At 29.2% G+C, this 7,522-nt stretch overlaps 1 protein-coding gene across 1 annotated transcript in view; it reads left to right on the forward strand.

Annotated features, from left to right (window-relative positions):
• Positions 1 to 7,522, forward strand: part of LOC119675359 — a 24,323-nt gene that overhangs the window by 2,142 nt on the left and 14,659 nt on the right. The gene's annotated exons all lie outside the window — the stretch shown is intronic.

Genomic DNA, 7,522 nt, shown 5'->3' on the forward strand with positions numbered 1-7,522 from the left:
ATGGGCATCACATCGTAGACACCGAGAGCTTTACTTACTTAGGGAGTATTCTATCGTTAGATGGGGGTGCGAAAAAGGACATCAATAGCCGCATTCAAAAAGCGCGAGTATTATTTGCTAGGTTGCGCAACATATGACGGGCAAATTGTTTAACGAGTTAAGAGCAATAGCACAAAATAGAAACCAGTGGAAAACTTTTGCAGACTCCTTAAGCTCCTAATGAAGCACAATCGAATCCGAAATCAAGAAACAACTAAACTTTACCAAGTGAAGCTATTTCGAAGAAATATGTAGAAAGATTAAGACCACAGTTTTCTGGAATACAGACGTTATAATTACTATGCCTTACTTTCCGCCGAAGCAAAGAATATAAACGGATTACTATTGAGATTAATTGAAACAATGCATTAATTTTTTAAAATAAAAAAGTCTTAAAGAATAGAGCTTTCTAATCCATACATTGGATTGGATTAGGTTACAAAGAGCTTTCCAAACAAAAAATTTTGACAGATTTAATCTCATGCAACTATTCACTATTATTAAACCTTGTCATAGTTCTGAGGAGAGGGATGTCATACCTTATAGTAACAAGTCAACCTATAGAGGCTTATTTTGATAAATTTAACAAGTCATATAATACAAGCGACTTCAAAAAGCTCAAGAGTCATTAAATTAAATATTTGGAACTGAAAGGAGACTATGTATTGAGTGTATTGAGAAATGAGAATCAGTCAATCTACAAATATGCTATTTATTATGTTTCTCTAATAACATGTAACCTTACACTCATCTATGCATACTTTGAAAAATTTATAGTCTCAGTAGTTGGAAGGTATATGATTTTTAAATAATCAGATTTTTATGTTATAATAATATATCATACAAATTTTCATACCATTTATAATCTAACACAGAATAATTTTAGGAAATCAAAAAAAAACAGTTACTTAGAATTCCCTATGTTACATGTCACACTTTAATATAATATGAACTTAAAGTTCCTAAACACATAAGTGTTTTCTAAAATTTTCTATTACCGCTTCGCACCCACCCAAAAACCAGGAATTATGTTAATGGCATTTGCCATGCCACCAAACAGACTCTTTAAATATCAATAAATGGTTTTGTCAGTTAGTCTTGCCATACTTTTCATTCTTTTTGACTTATGGGCACGAACAGAGGTGTCTGCTAGGTTTTGATGAATACTCATCTAAATTTTTATGAATGCCGATTATTAATTTTCTCATATTGCAACGAAATAGTTTCTTTGAAAGATAAATATTTTCAACTTTCAAAACGTTTTATAAACTTTAAAAAAAACTGCTTTAAATAATTGAAAATAAATTATTAAATACGTGGCATCACTAAATGTTTAAAATGCTTTTAAAATTTATATTAAAAATGCTTTGCTATGCTAAAGGCAGAACGGAAGTGCGGACGGACGGCTGAACGGACGGATGTTACGGCATTACGCTCAGAACAGAAGAAAATGACACTAAAAAGCTTTCAATTTAATCGCACAAATTCTGGAAAATTATAAAATAAGTTGACTGTCAAGACACAGACGGAATGCCTGAATGCCTACAGAGCAGGAAAGCCTTAACGTACCTACAGCAGACAGGTATGGCTTGGCGTACCTAAGTAGGAGCTGAACGATACGAGTAGCTTGGAGCAACGTTTTCATCTACTTTTCCTGATAAAAATTAAAATTATTTCAATTGACAATTTTTTTTTGGTCGTATCAAAAGAAGTTATATTCCTACGTTTTGCGGCAGTGAGAATTTAATTTTTTTTTTATTATTGGAAAACAAAGTTAAAGAAAATTACACATTTTGGCTTTTTGAGGCATATAAATTGTGTTGCCAAAGAAAATACTTAATATCTAAATTTATTAGAAAAGCCTCAAGGTACGCAAATTTGGGTCTACTGTATTTACATTGATTTATCTGTGCAAAGATTTAGAAATTTAATTAGAGGAGACCTACGACAAAGTAGGGTATATATGGGATGTTTACTTTTGTATCAATTTGCAGGTAAGGGTGCTCTGTCTTACTTATCTTTCCAAATTACAGCAAATCGCACTTTTGTTATAATAAAGGTTTCTATTTTGATAAATTTTTAAATTGAATTTGTTTCAATATTAATATAAGGTTGTTTAAGTGTTTTTGCTCGACATAATTTCTAATCACGCGAGATTTTATAATAAAGAAGTCCCAGTACGAATTACTTCATATAAAGGTATTAAAATTTTAACAGAAATCTAGACAGTAGTCATCCTAAGCTATCTGATTTATTTGTTCATTATTTGAAATGAAGAAAAAAGCTTTAAAACAAACGACCATTTACTCATACTTATATAAATAAGAAATCAGATTCATCAGATTTGCTGTTTTTTTAAATTATTCTTAAATACGATTTTACTTTTTTTTTTTGCTCTCTTTTTGATGCTATTAACTAGCATCTTTGCTCTTCTTTATTGTTATTTTAACAAAATGTTTGCTTCTTATTTTGATCAATTTAGGTGCTGTTAAGTAGCAACTTTTTTGATGTTTGGTACTATTTTTGTAAGATTTATTTTTGTGTTCATGTTTTTAGTTGTTTGTTTCAATTTTGTTGCTGTTGACTAGCGTTTTTCTTAATACTTCATGCTATCTTCGTAAAATAGTTCCAGTGTTCATCTGCACTATATGTTTTATGCATTATACTATGTTCAGCCACAGCTTAATTTCGCAAAAATATTAATTTTATCTTCGTTTCAGCGAAATTAAGTTGTTTTTATCCATAAAAAATTCAGTTTTAAGGTTAGAACGAAATTAAAGAAAATGTCCTTAATTTCATTGAAACGTTGGCTGAAATTAAGGGTCATTTCAAATGCAACTATCTGTAAGATAAAGTTGAGATAACGAAAAGTCACATTTTTTTTAAATAAATGTCAGTGTCAGTTGAGTTTAATAAAACCGGAGAAATATTTTGAAATTAGTGCAAATTTTTAAATTTGAATATAGAGGAAAAAATATTTTTAATTTAAAATAGAGTAAAAAATAATAATTCCATCAAATTTACTAAAGCTAATAAAACTTCTGAATGCGCTCCTTTATAACTATAAAGTAATAATCAACTTTTAAAATTTCCCAGCTACAAATAGTATTTGGAGCATGATTTCCTTAATTTGGAGCAGTATGAACACTTTCGAAATTAAGTTAATTTCATTTTTACGAAATTAAGGAAATTTGGCTGTCTGAACATAGTATTATGCATTATCGGGTTATTAACAAGTACTTTGGCATTTGTTCTATTATAGCATTGTATATAGATGTGTATAATATAATACCCAATTTCTCTGCTTTACGCCCATGCTGTCTGACTTAGATGAATCCAACCCGCTAGGTATTAAGTCTCTTGCTCTAATCTCTCTCTTGATTATTGGAATGGGGTTGTACCCGCTGCAAAAAAAAAGTTAACGTAAGAATTGAATGCTTGTATGTATAGAATGAAAAAATTCCCTTCAACTCATATGAAGCGCAATTCATATGTCGTGTTACATATTCAATATATGCCTTAATTACTTTTCTAAATGAATTTAATTAATTATAATTTTTTCGTAGCATTGCCACGTGGGCTTCGGTCTCTGAAGCCACACTTTCACAATATAAAATTTAAATTATTTTCATTATTTATATTCATTATTGATTCATTTCATTATGCTCTTAATTAATTTAAATTCAATAGGCATCTATATAATAAGAAAATCTTAATTAATGCGATTAAGTTGCTTTGATGATATTTATTTAAGAAAAGGTTCAAGGCATTTGTCTACTTAAGAAATAAATCCCACGAAATTATTCAACCCAAAATTTATGAACTCTTCATTAAAGCGTAAAATCAATGGATTCTGTTCATAATTACTTACAGTTTTCAGTTTAAAAATAAAATCAAAAACTTTGTTCAGCTTCGTTAATGTTAAAAACAGAAAGGAAGGCTACCAAGAGCAAAACTCAAGGACAAATGCAAAAGTATCCTTTTTCGAACTCTCGTTCATAATCGAAGTTGAGGGTGACAGTTTAAGTAATTAATCGCTTTAGTCGTCCTGCTTTAAGGTGCACAGAATGTTGAATATATTCCAAGCATTTCAGAAAATACTGATTAAAAATTTATAACAAAAAATCCTCACAACTTAAAGTTGGAAATTAATTAAAGCTGCTTATAGCTATTATCAATCCTTCAATCCTCTTACCAAAATATGGGTGAAGAGAAATATTTTACACATAAAACAATATTGACCACAACATAGTAGAGAATGGACTCATAAGCCTATTGACCATGATTGAGATTCCCACAAATTTTACAAATTTAGAAATTTCTCTTTTGTACATTCGTCCAGGATAACGTTTTAATGTAAGGATTTGTGTACATATTTGCTGAATAATTTTAAAGCAAAAATTTTTTATTATGAAGACAGAGTAGATAATTCATCATAATTATGAAAATATGGAATTTTGAAATTTTTGGTTTTGTAAAATAGAGAAATGATTTAAAGGATTCCATTCAACTTTAAATTCATAGGAATTTCATTTCATCGGAAATCTTACTTGTTTAACGAATACAAGGTATTTTAAAAATTTTTTGGAATTATAGGCTTTTAAATTGAAAAAAAATTGTACTAGATTTAACACCATTGACATTTTTGATTCTTTTAAACTTAAAATCTTTAAATCCTTAAAGTCTAAAGTTCATGAATTTCTACTTCAAATGTTTGTTTTTTTGCTAATATTTTCAATTTAGTTTAGGAAAAATGCAGTTTTTTAAATTACAAAAAATTTATTAAACAAACAAAAACTGACTTCTGATAACTGAAATGGAAAACAGGCAAGTGTGAATATTTTTGAAATAATTTAATTAAAAATCAAATTCTGTTTTGCGAAGCATTCAGGACCTCCAGCATGAGTTGCTGTCAAAATATTTTTCTGCTGTTTGTTTTTTTATATCAAACAAATTTAAAATATTTTTAAAATATGTTTTTTTTTTACTAATTCTTTTCTCTTTTACTAACAAATCATCTTCACACTTTCTTTCCACTTTCAGTTTAGTTTGTAGATCTGAAGTCAGTGACATTTTGAATACTTCTTCTGTTAATTACATCTGTCAATAGATTATTCCACTCAAGGTTCAACATTCAGTTCTTTCTTAAGAATCATTGGATGCAGAGTACATAATTGCTTTTTGTCAAAATAGAAAAATGTTAGTTTCGTATTACCATCATATGATGCACCTCTAACAAAGAACTTAAAATATCTGATAATTGCAATAAGGATTTTATGTCATCAATCTGAATGATAATAAAGTGGTTCATCAAATTACGTTGAGGTTGTGCAAACATAAATCACAGTGACATTTCTTGAAGTCTAGTAGAAACTACTATTGTACAAAAATATGAAAAAATTAATGATGTGCTAATGGCTAATATGAATTTGTATGAACACTAGACGGTAAACTATAGAAATACTGTATAAAATAATATTATATAAATTAAGTTTTCGATTCAAACACCACTTGTGTTTGAAAAGGTTATCCACTGTATGGATAATGCTTTTAATTACAATTGACCATCAACGTCTCTAGATCTCGTTTTTAACAAAGAGCAAAAGCCTCGAAAGCCATGAAACAGACAATATGTTAGTGAGAGACTTTAACATACTAAGTAAACATCGACTCTCCTCCAAATGGATAGATACTTCTAGAACAAGTGTCAACTCATACCTTAGGTATCTCCTTTAGCTGAAATGGATAGATCGTACCAGAGCAAGCATAAACTAATTCAATGGAAACAATTACTGCCTTTCGTCCAAATGGATTTCGAAATCTCGGAAATCTCGAAACAAACGTAAAGTATTTTTTGAGAAGTATTTTATTTGTGAGTTACTTTGACAGTTTAAGTACCTGCACTCGCTCGAAAGGATAGATCTTCCCGGAAAAAGCTTTAAGTAATTTTTCATTGAGTATTTCCATCTAGGGCAAGTTTGTTATCTATAAGTTTTTTAATCTGAAAAGTGAGCGGTCAATCGCAGCTTACTCCTTGTATTATCCGGATTAACACTATTGCCACTTCTTACAATAATGAAATTCCCGAAAGATGGATTTCACTTTTGCATATAACTGACACAAACGCTAATGTGTGACAACTTTCAAAAAATTGTCACAGCTGCAATAGTTCAAATACAATATAAGTATATATTTTCTTGAGTGAAACAGAGAAGCATCTTAATAAAAAGTTTCTTCTGTATGACTAGCTTTTACATTCTCTTCCTATAGACGCAGGGAATCTGAAGGAACAGGTCTATAAAATATTGTCTTTAGTAATATATAAAATGGTTAAAATTAACTTTTTAAAGATATATGCTATCAGGATCTTAAAAATATATTATCATTAAAATTATTTTTTAAAGAGACACTGCCATGATATGTGATAGCCACCATATAACATTTTTTAAGTGGAATGAGTGAATAAAAACTTTAAAAAATTCAGAAAATATTAACAGTTCTCAATATTTTCCACTCCGACACACTTTGCGGGTAAGTGTATCTTTTCATCATTTCTATATAATTTTTTTTGTTATTTTGTTCGTTTGCTATTATTTTTCTTTGTTATCCTTGAAAGTCTGTGCCATTAATGCCACCTGTGTGTCCTGAGAATATTACCAAGGACGCATTACAGTTTTATTGCACATTGGTGTGGTGTAAACGTTTCTCTTCCGTTATCTTTTATTTCCTTTTACTATTGCCGGATATGAGTAAATGCGTGGATAAATATTCTTCATTTTTGTGTGGTTGTAGGTCTCTTGGCTTGTGGGTTTGTGAGCTTGTGAGCTTATGAATTTGCTTTTTATTATCCCAGGCGTCCATATTAATTGTTATTAATGGAAATAATCAAACTCTAATAATTCTTGCTAATAGTAAAGTCTTAGCGAGGATATGTTTGTTAAGAGTCTCGCCAATAATAATTTTATGGAATGACATTTCTTTCATTACATTTTTATTACCAAAGGAAAACATTAACTTTATTAAGTAGAAATTAATTTTTTGATTTGCAAATTTATGCTAAAAGTAGATAAAACTTTGAAATATGTCATTAAACAGGAGTTTAATTATCCTAAAATTGCAATCAAGAAATGATTGTATTTTTATATTAAAAATACATTAAGTATTCGTGAATATAAATACTCATCCACGGCTTTTCTAAATTGGACTTTATGCAGATGGCTCTCTTTACCGGATAGTATATTGGATTCTGCTCATAGAAGTAATTTTATAGTACACTAGAGTCTATGGGTTTACTCCCCAAAAGTTTTTAATAGCGGACATGCTATGGATTTGTATGAAATTACTCAAAGACGTAGGTTAAAGATTACAGGTTAAATCAAAGAAACTGAAAAATTATTATAGAAGATACTTTAAATGCAATTGTTGATAATAATTTATGTTATTATTAGAGTAGAAAAAGTTTCACATAAACAAAATTTGTTAT

Source organism: Teleopsis dalmanni, chromosome 2 (assembly GCF_002237135.1).
Source record: "Teleopsis dalmanni isolate 2A chromosome 2, ASM223713v2, whole genome shotgun sequence".
NCBI lineage: Eukaryota > Metazoa > Arthropoda > Insecta > Diptera > Diopsidae > Teleopsis > Teleopsis dalmanni.